This window comes from Hypanus sabinus, chromosome 22, assembly GCF_030144855.1.
Source record: "Hypanus sabinus isolate sHypSab1 chromosome 22, sHypSab1.hap1, whole genome shotgun sequence".
Lineage (NCBI taxonomy): Eukaryota > Metazoa > Chordata > Chondrichthyes > Myliobatiformes > Dasyatidae > Hypanus > Hypanus sabinus.
The window spans coordinates 67,685,259-67,700,106 of record NC_082727.1 but is presented as its reverse complement, the minus strand read 5'-3'; positions in this window follow the sequence as shown (position 1 = coordinate 67,700,106).

Sequence of the window (14,848 nt, the reverse complement as noted above, 5' to 3'; positions counted from 1 at the left end):
ACCATGTCTTTAGCCACATGTTCATCTGCACTATCTTACTATTTCTAAACCCACCTGCACGTGACACTGGTAGCAATCCTGAGATTTCTATCCTGGAGGTCCTGTCCTTTAACTTGGCACCTAGCTCCCTAAACTCACCTTTCAGGACCTTCTCACTCTTCCTATCCACGTCATTGGTCCCTACATGGACCATGACATTTGGCTGCTCACCCTCCCTCTTGAGAATACTGAGAACTCGATCCGAGATATCGTGGACCCTGACACCAGGGAGGCAACAGACCATCCGGGATTCTCGATATCTTCCACAGAACCTCCTATCAGTCCCCCTAACTATCGAATCCCCTACCACTACTGCTCTCCTCTTTTCCCTCCTTCTCTTCTGAGCTGAAGGTCCAGTCTCAGTGCCAGAGACGCAACCACTGCAACTTGTCCCTGGTAGGTCATCCCCACCAATAATATCCAAAACGGTATACTTATTGTTGATGGGAACGCCCACAGGGGTGCTCTGCTCTTCCTGCCTATTCCCCTTCCCTCTGCTGACAGTCACCCAATTTCCTGTCTCCTTACTCCTAGTGGAGACTATCTCCCTGAAACTCCTGTCTATTTCTGCCTCTGCCTCCCGAATGATCTGAAGTTCATCCAGCTCCAGCTCCAGTTCCCTAATACGGTTTGTCAGGAGCTGCAGCTGGATGCACCTTTTACAGGTGTAGTCATCAGGGACAACAGTGCTCGCCCTGACTTTCCACATACTGCAAACGGCGTACTCAACTGCCATAACTTCTGCCTCCATTACCTACTTCTAATCTAATCAAATTAAAGGAGATTACCCGGCCTTACCTCACCTGGAGTGAAGCTTGTACTCAGCCTCTGCTCGCTATATAAATTCTCCCGCTGCCTCACGGGCTGACTTTCATGCACTTGCGCAGTTGTGCCCTTTTCAAACCTCGCTTCTGCCTGTTCTCACTGAAGCCTAATTGAGCCAAAGCCAACCCACTCTGCCTCAGTTCACTCTGACGATGGCCGGAGATAGAATGGGCAAAAAAGTGGTAGATGGAATACAGTGCTGGGAAATGTATAATAATGCATTTTGGTAAAAGGAACAATAGTGTAGACTATTATCTAAATGGGGAGAAGGTTCAAACATCAGAGGTACAGAGGGGCTTTGGAGTCCTCGTGCAAGACTCCCAGAAGTTTAATTTTAGGGTTGAGTCTGTGGTAAAGAAGGCAAATGCAATGTTGGCATTTATCTCAAGGGGAGTAGAATTTAAAAAGGAGAAAATGCTGAGCCTCTAAGACACTAGTCAGACTGCACTTGGAGGATCGTCAACAGTTTTGGGCCCCATATCTCAGAAAGGATGTGTTATCATTGGAGAGTGTCCAGATGAGGTTCACGAGGATTATTCCAGGAATGATGGGGTTAACATATGAGGAGTGTTTGGCAGCTTCAGGCCTGTACTCACTGGAATTTAGAAGAATGCAGGGGGCAGAGTGGGGGATCTCATTGAAACCTGCCGAATGTTGAAAAGATTAGATAGAGTGGTTGTGGAGAGGATGTTTCTTATGGTGAGGGTATCCAGAACTATCAATGTACCGCTGTAATCTCTGACAGCCCTCCACACTATCCACAACACCTCCAACCTTTTTGTATTAATGTTAAGACTCTTGGCAGTGTGGAGGATCAGAGGGATCTTGGGGTCCAAGTCCTCTGGACACTCAAAGCAGCTGTGCAGGTTGACTCTGTGGTTAAGAAGGCGTACAGTGTATTGGCCTTCATCAATCGTGGGATTGAATTTAGGAGCCGCGAGGTAATGCTAGAGCTATATAGGACCCTGGTCAGACCCTACTTGGAGTACCGTGCTAAGTTCTGGTTGCCTCATTGCAGGAAGGATGTAGAAGCCATAGAAAGGGTGCAGAGGAGATTTACAAGGATGTTGCCTGGATTGGGGAGCATGCCTTATGAGAATAGGCTGAGTGAGCTTGGCCTTTTCTCCTTGGAGCGATGGAGGATGAGAGGTAACCTGATAAAGGTGTATAAGATGATGAAAGGCATTGATCGTGTGGATAGTCAGAGGCTTTTTCCCAGGGTTGAAATGGTTGCCACAAGAGGACACAGGTTTAAGGTGCTGGGGAGTAGGTACAGAGGAGATGTCAGGGGTAAGTTTCTTATGCAGAGAGTGGTGAGTGCATGGAATGGGCTGCCTGCAATGGTGGTGGAGGCAGATACGATAGGGTCTTTTAAGAGTCTTTTGGATAGGTACCTGGAGCTTAGAAAAATAGAGGGCTATGGGTAAGCTTAGTAATTTCTGAGGTAGGGACATATTTGGCACAACCTTGTGGGCCGAAGGGCCTGTATTGTGCTGTAGGTTTTCTATGAAGGATGATCAACCAAATCCTTCCAATTATAGACCTATTTTGCAAACTTCATTTGTATGTAAGGTAATAGAATGAATGGTTAGAATAAGGCTTTCTTGTTTTGTGGAACATTATAGAAAATTAGTTGTATACTAATCTGGATTTCATAAAGGGCGAATGACAAGTTTGGAATGTGATTTTTGTAAGGCTAAAGTTAATAAAAAAAAATCAGTGGCTGCAGTTTTCTGTGATATAAAGCTTCTGATAAATTATGGACACAAGATTTACTGCCTAAACTGGAAAAGATGGGTATGAGTGGTAGAATGTTAAATTGGATTCAGGATTTTTAATGTGATATGAAGATATAAGGGTGGGAACAACATTTTCTGAAGAGTATGAGATAGAGATTGGGACTTCATAGGGTAGTGTGTGTAGCCCAATCCTTTTTTTATATTATGGATTAATGATTAATTTCTTAAATGTTGACTCAGATACTTCCAAATTGTTACATGCTGATGAAGCACAGTGTGGAAGAGGAGCAGGAATAAAAACTATATAGTTAGGAAAACGCAGGCAGAAAAACGAGAAAATATGCAGATGCTGAAAATCCGAGTGCACACACAAAATGCTGGTGGAACTCAGCAGGCCAGTCAGCATCAATGGAAATGTTGACTGTACTCTTTTCCAAAGATGCTGCTTAGCCTGCTGAGTTTCTCCAGCATTTTGTGTGTGTAGCTATTAATGAAGTATAGGAATGGGGATGTTGGTGGAGGTTTAAATTTTCAGTTGCAAAGACTCAAGTTATTTGTTTTTCTAAAAGGAACTTGGCACCCACAATTAATCTCAAGTTATATGGTTTGTAGATTCAGCCAACATCATGAACACAAGCCTCTACCAATGAGAAAATCTTCAAAAGACGATGCCTTAAGAAGAAGCCATCCATTATTAAGGACCCTCACCATCTGGGACATGCCCACTTCTCATTAGTATCATTAAGGAGGAGGTACTTCTTCGGTTGTCTATCGGAATCCGATGATGACGTCCACTCCCTTAACGGTGAGATCTTTGATGACTATACAGCCCTATCCTGGACCCCCATGTTCAATTGCGGGTGGGACATGTATATGTGGTGGTGGTGGTAGTGATGGCAACCATGGCTGCATTTCTCCTGGCTCTCTTCTGCTGTCTTCTGGTTGTTCTTTCCATCTCCAGAATATGAACCCTGTCCCTACACAGCTGTCGCCAAGTGTTATGGTCAGCAGCAACATCCTCCAGGTCCTCAGGTCTGATCTTGCACGTCCTTAAAGCATTTTTCATCTGATCCTTATAGCGCTTCTTCGGCCCTCCAGCTGAGCATCGACCATTATGTAGCGGCCGTATAACATTCTGTGGGGTAGCCGACATGGGGTATCCTTATCACGTGCCCCAACCACTGCAACTGATGCTGGATGATCATGGTCTCAAAACTTCTGCAGTTGGTTCTGCAGGTGTTATACCTGCTGGGTAGCCTCCAACCTGATGGCATGAACATTGACTTCTCTAACTTCCGTTAATGCCCCTCCTCCCCTTCTTACCCCATCCCTGCCATATTTAGTTGTTTGCCTGTTCTCCATCTCCCTCTGGTGCTCCCCCCTCCTTTCTTTCTTCTGAGGCCTCCCGTCCCATGATCCTTTCCCTTCTCCAGCTTGTATCACTTTCGCCAATCACCTTCCCAGCTCTTAGCTTCATCCCACCCCCTCTGGTCTTCTCCTATCGTTTCGCATTTCCTCCTCCCCCCACTACTTTCAAATCTTTTACTATCTTTCCTTTCGGTTAGTCCTGACGAAGGGTCTCGGCCTGAAACGTCGACAGCGCTTCTCCCTATAGATGCTGCCTGGCCTGCTGTGTTCCACCAGCATTTTGTATGTGTTGTTTGAATTTCCAGCATCTGCAGATTTCCTCGTGTTTGGTCTATAATTCCCTGTTTTCTCTCTCCTGCCTTTCTTAAAAAGTGGGATAACATTATCTACCCTCCAATCCTCAGGAACTGATCCTGAATCTATTGAACATTGGAAAATGATTACCAATGCATCCACAATTTCTAGAGCCACCTCTTTAAATACCCTGGGATGCAGACCATCAGGCCCTGGGGATTTATCAGCCTTCAGTCCCATCAGTCTATCCAGCACCATTTTCTGCCTAATGTGTATTCCTTTCAGTTCCTCTGTTACCCTAGGTCTTCTGGCCAATATGTACCTCTACATCTGGCTGCTCACCCTCCTTTTTCAGGATATTGTGGATGTGTCCAGAGACTTCTTGGTCCCTGGCCCCTGGGAGGCAAACTACTATCCATGTTTCCTTTTCGTGTCCACAGAATTGCCCCTGTACCCCTGACTATAGAGTCCTGTATTACTGCTGCCATCCTCTTCAATTTCCTATGCTTCTGTGCCAGACTCAGTGCCAGAGACACGACTGCTGTTGATTCCACCAGGTAGGTCCACCCCTCCTAACAGTACTCAAAATGGAATACTTATTGTTGAGGGGGATGGTCACAGGGGAGGTCTTCACTATCTGACATTCTCCCTTCCCTCCCCTGACAGTCACCCACCTATATCCTGTAGCTTTGAGATGACTACCTCCCTGTAGCTCCTGCTTCACTTTCCCTAACAAGCCAAAGGTCATCAAGCTGCAGTTCCAGTTTCCTAACACAGTCTCTAAGGAGCTGCATCTTGATGCATCTAGCACAGACGTGGCCATCACAGAGGCTGGAAGTCTCCTGGAAATCCCACATCTGACACCCAGAGCAGAGCGCTGTCTCTGTAGATGAGCCCCCTATTCCCTTAAGAGTTAAGTATGAAATAAGGAATGAACATACCTAGCTTCCGCCTGAACTCACTGAAGCCTTGTTGAGCCAAAGCATTATTGCTTTGACTCAAGGCTACTCTGACGATGACTGCCCCCACAATGACCCCTCCGCTAGGCAGCATCCCTCTTTTATTGAAACTGGGTTTTTAAAAGCTCTAGGTTGAGCCTATGCAGAAATGCTTCTGTTGAGTTTGCGCAGTACTCCAATCAATGACCTTATTTCAGTATTGTGCTTTCTTTTTGCACTATTTTAAAAGATCTATTTTTTTGGCTTGCAGGGTATTTTTTAATGTAAAGAACTATACTGTGCCACAAACAACAAGTTTCATGACATATTTCAGTGAAGAGTGTGAAGAGTGGTTGAGACGACTGTGTTTGTGTTCACTAGAGTTATAAATTGGCTGTGGTCCCAACTTGTTCTTCTAAAATTGTGATGAGTCTGGACTGTCTAGCTGCAGGAAGGAGGTTTCCAATGGTGTGGGTGCTCAGAACCAGGGCTCACAGTTTAAGAATGCCACAGGACCATCACCATCTGGGATATGCCCTCTTCTCATTACTGCCATCAGAGAGGAGATATGTTAACCTGAAGATGAACACTCAACATTTTAGGAACAGCTTCTTCCCCTCCACCATTAGCTTTCAAAGTTCAAAGTAGATTTATTATCAGGGAGTGTATATGTTACCACATGTTATTCTGAGATTCAATTCCTTTCAGGTATTTGCAGGTAAAAAAGAAATGTGAGAGAATTTATGAAAACAATACATAAATAGAAAAAGACTGACAAGCAACTAATATACAAAGAAAGACAAACTGCAGATAAAAGTAATACTGAGGGCAAGAGTTGTAAAGAGTGTTTGAAAGTGAGTCCTTAGGTTGAAGAATCAGTTCAGTATTGAGGTGAGTGAAGTTGTCCATGTTGGTTCAGGACCATGATGGTTGTAGGGTAATAACTGTTCATGAACTAGGTGGTGTAGCTTCTGTACCTCCTGCCTGATGGCAGAAGCGCGAAGAGGACATGGCCTGGATAAGGGGGTCTTTGAAGGTATTTTGTGGTAGCACTCTACTTACATATGCAAAATGCCCATGAAGGACTGGGCTTTTTGTAGCCTTTTCCATTCCTGGGATGAGCTCACAATTTGCACTATTTATTTATTTTATTTTTATTGTATCTTGTAACCGTTTTTATATCTTGCACTCCAAGTGTGAGTGAGGCCTTCATTGGTCAGGGTTGACCATGGATGTTGTGTCCTCAGGGATTTTTCCAGGTTCTCCAGATTTTTCCCTCAGGGTTTATTCCGAAAGCCTTCCCCATAAGTGGGTATAACCGCAAGGTTGCAGAGGTTTAAGATCAGAGTTTTCCTTTGTTTGATGAGCTGCCAGCCATGGCTGATGAGCCCCATCTGCTCAAAGCAACTGGTTTTAAGGCACCTGTAACCTGCCTTTGCCCATTTACAGTCAGTCAAAATGGTTTCGCTGGGCTTGGTAGCTAAGCTACATGTGAAGGCGAGGAGCTGGACTTGGTTGTCAGAGGTGTATGCCATTGGGATCATTTAATTGGTAGTGGGAGCTTGTCCTCTTTACCATCCCTGGCTACAACAACCTTGCACTGTACCACTGCCACAAAACAACAATTTTCCTCTCTTTTCTATAAGTGTATACCTCAGATAAATATTAAGTGATTTGTGGCAAATATGACTAATATGTATAGTATTTGAATACATCTTATGTAAATGTTTGTTCAATAAAAAATAAATTACAAAAAAACCAACAAATTTCATGACCTACTGTATGTCAGTGATAATAAACCTGTTTCTGATTCTGAAGACTGAGATGAGGAGAAATTTCTTCACCTAAAGAGTGATAAATCTGTAGAAGACAGTGAGGGTAAATCTTCAAATATATTCAAGATGAGAAGGATACTGTACAAATGGTCAAAGAGACCAAGGGTAGACAGAGAAAGCAGAAGCTGTACTGAATTTGGATGATTAGATATTATCACATTGAATGGTGGAACAGATTTGGAGGTCAGAAGATCTATTCTTTCTATTAATTTCTATGTTAAAGGGTGAAATCTTCCTGAACTTTTCTCCATGAAGATAAATATGAAAGCATACTACATATCACTGGCCTTGGAAGTGGTTTGTTCTACTCCGCGGTCCCCCATCCACAAGCACCCTAATACATTCTAAAACCCTGCAGGTGTCTCATAATATTGTAGCTTCAATTTGAACAGGGTGAACTGTCACCCAGCTGGGGGTAATCAGAACTAACTACAAAACAACGTAGTAAAATATTCATATTAATTCCTTATACAGTAACAAATGAGCACTTCAAAAAATCAAAGAGCTATTTGATTACCTTGGGGTACAATTATGTTTATTAATAATTTATGATATCACTTATCAAATGCAAGTACTATATGATATCAGTTCAAGTGGATGAGACAAACCTTTAGTATAATCTTAATAAAATATGATAACAAAGTACAACATTTCTTTGTCTGTTAGAAAGCAGAGATTTAATTATAAAAAATTATTTTAGATATCATCTTATTTGCTTCTGCAACTTATAACCAAAAAAAGTGAAAGGCACTTTGATTTCATTGTGCTGTTGTATTTTTCCTCAATTCCTGTAGAAAACTAAACTCTGCTGAAATAACTCATTGAACACACACGCCAAAGAAAACATAATTCAATTGCGCTATCATTTTTGTACTTGAAGCCTGGATTGGATTGTTGAGATTGTGGATATTGAATACATGAACACTACCTCATTTTTTGAAATGCATATTATATCTGCTTTTGCACTATTTTAATCCATTCAATATACATACAAAGTTTGTATATATACTTACTGTAATTTATTTATTATTTTTTCTATATTATCATGTATTGCATTGAACTGCTGCTGCTAAGTTAACAAATTTCATAACAATGCCTGTGATAATAAATCTGATTCTGATTTTGCAAGGTGTCATCAGGCAGTGAATAAGATTTTTCTTAATGCATTTTCTCAGTTGCACATAGCAATGTGAAGGTAGTGAAGTTCTGAGCAGACAATACCAACATTTAGAAAGGAATCAGTCTTCTAACTCATCTATGTTCATTGGACCTGAGTAGCTTTTTCCCACATGGGAGGTCATGCTCCAGTGGAAAAGAATTATTGTGACCATTCACTGTGTTGCTAAGGTAGTGATAATCTGAACAATAGATAACTGCATGGCACGAAGTTTTGAGATTGGGGGTAGATGCATTTTATCTTGTGATCTGCGAATGTTCCCAAAACATTCTCTGATGCAAAGGAATAAGTTTATACCCTTCATTTCTATCTATAACATCACAACATCTGGACAAGGTTACGCTCCATGAACAGGAACAGATCTCTTTTGTATGTGTAGTTAGAAGTGCAATAGAGATCTTTTTGGCATCTTTAATTAAATAAAAGCTGGAGAGCTGCAGTATTGTGGGTCTTGATTCTTTACGTTATTCTCTATTTAAAACCATAAGAGAAGAGGGTGTGAACCAGCTGGTGAATGAGGTCCTTGATATTCAGTCAAAGCACAAGATGTGGTAGTAGCTAACACCTCAGGTTCATTTATTTAACAGTAGGATAAACAAATGTGGAATGTGCTTCATGGCTCAGTTTGTTACATATATAATGAAATCATGAATTTCAAAGTTGCTGAACACTGAGCTCAGTGCTGGGGAAGGTTTAATTGTTGAACTGTCAGACTTGAAGACAATCTAATGAAGTCTAGGGCTATCTTTTCTCCACATTTCACTAACTGCTACTTGACTCCACTGCACAGGCAAATAGTCTCCTGCAGTGTTACCAAAAGGCAAGTGAGACTGTCAGCTGTTATATCACTTCTTCACACGACGTTCTCTTTTAAATGATTACTGTCAACACCAGATGGACCTGGCAGTCACCCCAGTATTCTGCAGCTGGTGCTGATACCATCTGTGATCCATTTTAGTCTTTCAGTAAGGTTCAGGCCACTCTGTGTGGATGTAATTATTATGCAATACTCATGACATTTGAAACAGAAATTATGAAAATCAGTCACCCAGTCCAATGGTAGCATTCAATCATTCTGTGTCAGCTCTTCAACATGTCAGAGCAGAAAGCTTAAAATATGTGTTCTTTCATATATCTAAGAACTGCATACAATATGTTTAATTTTCCATATCTTAATTGCATGGTGTTATCATACATTACTGAAGCATCTTTAATCCTTTTATGGATGGATTGATGAGATTGCCAAAACACATTTCTTATGATTAATTATTTTCTTGCCCATGTAAAATAAGATTATATTTTCAAAGCCAGGCATAAACTCTGTGGATCAATGTGCCTGTTGTAATTTTTTACATATTACTTTTGTCAAAAATTGCATTACCACTTTCAGTAACATTCAACATTAAATGCAAAAATGTATAATTTATGTGTAGTTTTCTTCATGAGAACCTGCACTTCAATTTGTGAAAGTATGAATGTGATGCATCAGATACAAATTCATGTTTTGCCGTTTGTATACTTACTTTCTTTAAGGATTGTCACCTTGTTTTTTTTTAGAGAGAGGTTTGTGAGTTCCTGAGATCCCAGAGTGTCTGGAGTTTAGCTCCCTGTAGGGTGTCCCATGGTGGTAATGTCAGGGGGAGGTTTCAAACAAAGAACAAACCAGCTAAAACCTCGGCAGTGGAGCTGGTGAAAGATGATGGCACATCATAATGGCAGTGAAGGTGGGGGAAGGCTACAGCAGTGAAGGGTACCCAGAAGTCTTGCATTCCTCGTCACTGGACACTGACTCTGTTAAGGACTGTGTGATAGCTGCCCATGCATCAACCTCCCCACATTAAACAGTCACCCACAGGTATTCTCCTTTGAGTGAATCCACCCATTTATTGGGTCTCCTGGCTTGACGTCGCCAGTTAGTAGACAACTTCTATACACCACCAGTTACCTCTGCATTTCTCTCTTTGTTAAAAGCAGTCTTCATTATGAGAGAGTGTATTCTACAGATGAGTTTGCATTTAAAAGAAGTGTGTCAACTGTTGCAAAGTCAGCGATCATTAGCTATAAATGCAGAATTATTTTTGTCATAAGTGGATTCCATAAACAAAACTCATTTTTAAGTCGATCTGTCAAATTTGCAGAGAAATCACAGTTACAGATGGAATTCATGTTAAAGCAAATAGAACATTTTCATTCTGGCTCATATAGTCAAAGTTCTTTCATGGAGATTGTCGTAATGTGAGTATTATTAGAAGTAAGTTAATACTAATCAGGAAGCTGTTGGTAACAGGAGGCTGGTTCCAGCATCAGCGGGGTTTTACTTCCGGTATGCATTGTATGTAGTTCTACCAACCAGGCCGCATGAGATACCTGAGAGCCTCTGTATTGTACAAACGTTTGTAAATATCATTTGCCGTCCCAGATAAACATGTCCTTTTGGCCATAAAACTGTCGAGTGGTCCTTTTGTAAAGTAGAAGTTAGCAAATATTTTTGGCAACGAGGTGAACTGGTTTTGTTGACATGTTAGCAAGTTTTGAACAGGAGCTATGAGCAGATGAGGAGCCCCGTGTTTCAGATGCTCTATTCTCCTGAGTGTGTGTGGGGCAAAGACTTGCAAGCTGATAAGGAACACAGACACACCGCGGAAACCGGGAGAAATTCCATATGACGAACTGGTTCAGCTCGTTGGGAACCACCACAATCCGAAACCTTCGGTGATAGTCCAATGGTTCAAGTTTCACGGCCATTTCAGGAAGCCAGGTCAGTCTGTGGCTAATTTTGTGGCCGAGCTTCGGCAGCTGTTGGAGCATTGTGATTTCTTTTTGTAATTTGTTTTTTTTATTGGTTCATCATCAAACAAACATTTCCATAAGATGTATTTCAGACATTGTACATAAATATTATATAATCATATATGTCACAAATCTCCACCAAATATTTGTCTGAGGTATACACTTACAGAAAAGATTGGAAAGAAAAAACAAGCAAAAGGAAAAAAAAGACTATGTACAAGTAGGGAGTGATCTTTTTTTTAACAACATGTTCATTGATTTGTGAGAATAAAATCAGGCCTATGAGGCAATATGTAGTTAAACCATTTTTCCCAGTATGAATCAAATTGCTCCAGCTTATGATTAACAGATGCTGTTATCTTCTCCATTTTGTAAATGTCCATTGTAATTTCCATTCATGCATTTAAAGTTGGGCTCTCCTGTGATAACCATTTCCTAGTAAGAGTCTTTTTACCAGCCACCAACAGTATATTTATTAAATATTTATCTCTCTTCAACCATTCTTGAGGTATATATCAAAAATATATGGTCTTACTCTCTAAGGGTATTTCACATTTAAAGATGTCTTGTAGGGTATTGTGTATTCCCCCTCCAATAGTTTTTGATAGCAGGGCAGTCCCAAAAAATATGATAATGATTTGCATTTTGTTCCACAATTTCTCTAGCAAACAGGGAGGTTACTATCATAATGGGATTTCTGAGAGGGTGTAATAAAATATCTTATTAAGTTTTTCCATCCAAACTCATTCAATTTCTGTGAACTGGGACACTTCCGTTGATTCCTCCATATTATTGTCCATTCTTCCTAAGATATAATTATCCCTCCTTCCTTCTCCCATTTTGTTTTAATGTATGAAGTCAAATGTGTTAAGATTTGACAACCCCTTATACATGCTTGAAATGATTCTACTACCGTTAACTGAATTACATGCTTTTCTAAATAACTCTATCAAGCATGTACTTGCTTTGGTTACATTTTTAAGCGTCTTATTAACATGTTGCATCTGTAAATGTTGATAAAATTCTTGTTTTTCTAATGTGTTTCTCTTGAAGCATTTCAAAACTGAACAGTGTTCCTTCTTTCATTATGTTGCAAAGAGCTGTTATTCCTTTAGCTGTTCAGTCCTTAAATCTAACAACCAATTTATTTGGTGTAAAATCTGAGTCATATGCACACCATTTAAGAATTGCAATATCTCCCTCTACATTATATTCATTTATAGTAGGTTTTTATATTTTAAGAGTCAATTTCACCCATGGGTTATCAATTGTATTTATGTACTTTTGTAAGTTGTTATCAGCCAAAATTGCTTGTATGGGAATGGGAAGTGCCCGCTCCTCAATGTTTTTTCTTTGAGCGTCATTTGATGGGTTGCACCAACATATCACAGCTCTCAACTGTGTTGCAAAATAATAATCTCTAAGAGAAGGTAGGCCCCATCCCCGCTTTTCCTTTGCTAATTGCAAAGTTTTGAGACAAACTCTAGGCCTTTTAGCCTACCAAATATACCTTGGTAACATCTTGTTCCATTCATTGAATTGATTTTGATTAATCTCTATTGGTAGGGTCTGAAAGAGATATAACGGTCTGGGCAGTATATTCATTTTAGAACATATAGAACATAGATTAGTACAGGCTCTTCAGCCCACAATGTTGTGCTGACCCTCAAATCCTGCCTCCCATGTAACCCCCCACCCTAAATTCCTCCATATACCTGTCTAGTAGTCTCTTAAACTTCACTAGTGTATCTGCCTCCACCACTGACTCAGGCAGTGCATTCCATGCACCAACCACTCTCTGAGTGAAAAACCTTCCTCTAATATCCCCCTTGAACTTCCCTCCCCTTACCTTAAAGCCAAGTCCTCTTATACTGAGCAGTGGTGCCCTGGGGAAGAGGCGCTGGCTGTCCACTCTGTCTATTCCATTTAATATCTTGTACACCTCTATCATGTCTCCTCTCATCCTCCTCTCCAAAGAGTAAAGCCCTAGCTCCCTTAATCTCTGATCGTAATCCATACTCCCTAAACAAGGCAGCACCCTGGTAAATGTCCTGTGTACCTTTTCCAATGCTTCCACATCCTTCCTATAGCGAGGCGACCAGAACTGGACGCAGTACTCCAAGTGTGGCCTAACTAGAGTTTTATAGAGCTGCATCATTACATCGTGTCTCTTAAACTCTATCCCTCTATTTATGAAAGCTAACACCCCATAAGCTTTCTTAACTACCCTAGCTACCTGTGAGGAAACTTTCAGGGATCTGTGGACATGTACCCCCAGATCCCTCTGCTCCTCCACACTACCAAGTATCCTGCCATTTACTTTGTACTCTGCCTTGGAGTTTGTCCTTCCAAAGTGTACCACCTCACACTTCTCCAGGTTGAACTCCATCTGCAACTTCTCAGCCCACTTCTGCATCCTATCAATGTCTCTCTGCAATCTTCGTCAATCCTCTACACTACAACACCACCAACCTTTGTGTCATCTGCAAATTTGCCAACCCACCCTTCTACCCCCACATCCAGGTTGTTAATAAAGATCACGAAAAGTAGAGGTCCCAGAACAGATCCTTGTGGGACACCACTAGTCACGACCCTCCAATCTGAATGTACTCCCTCCACTACAACCCTCTGCTTTCTGCAGGCAAGCCAATTCTGAATCCACCTGGCCAAACTTTCCTGGATCCCACGCCTTCTGACTTTCTGAATAAACCTACCATGTGGAACCTTGTCAAATGCCTTACTAAAATCCATGTAGATCACATCCACTGCCCTGCCCTCATCTATATGCCTGATCTGAGCCACAAACCAGGCATGCCCGGGATCCTCTTCAGTTTGTGTATCAGGAGAAGGTGGGAGTGGAGGATGCTATCACGCACTTGCTGCACAAATCCCTCACTCACCTGGACAGGGTCAGTGGTGCTGTGAGGATTACATTCCTGGACTTCTCTAGTGCCTTTAACACCATCCAGCCCAGGATCTTAAGGCACAAACTAACGGAGATGTGAGTAGACTCACACATGGTGGCTTGGATAACGGACTACTTGACAGACAGACCTCAGTATGTGCGGATGGGAGACTGTAGGTCTGACACGGTGGTCAGCAGCACAGGAGCGCCGCAGGGGACCGTGCTCTCTCCGGTCCTGTTCACCCTGTACACATCAGACTTCCAATATAACTTGGGGTCCTGCCATGTGCAGAAGTTCGCTGATGATACGGCCATAGTGGGGTGTGTCAGGAATGGTCAGGAGGAAGAGTATAGGAAACTGATACAGAACTTTGTGATATGGTGCAACTCAAACTACCTGCATCTCAATTGCACCAAGACCAAGGAGATGGTGGTGGACTTTAGGAGACCTAGGCCTCATATGGAGCCAGTGATCATTAATGGAGAATGTGTGGAGCAGGTTAAGACATACAAGTATTTGGGAGTGCAGTTAGACGAGAAGCTAGACTGGACTGCCAACACAGATGCCCTGTGCAGGAAAGCACAGAGTTGACTGTACTTCCTCAGAAGGCTGGTGTCATTCAATGTTTGTAGTGAGATGCTGAAGATGTTCTATCGGTCAGTTGTGGAGAGCGCCCTCTTCTTTGTGGTGGCGTAAAACTATACAGACACTATATGACAACCCTCCTGCTAGGATTAAAATCAATGGATATTTATCAAATAGTCTTACCCTAGAAAGGGGCACGAGACAGGGTTGTGCATGGTCATCGCTACTCTCTGCATATTAGTTGCTTCAGGTGTGATAGAGTAGGAGGGGCCAGAGGAGGAGGTGTTGCATTGCTTGTCCGAGAAAATCTTATGGCAGTGCTTTGGAAGGATAGATTAGAGAACTCCTCTAG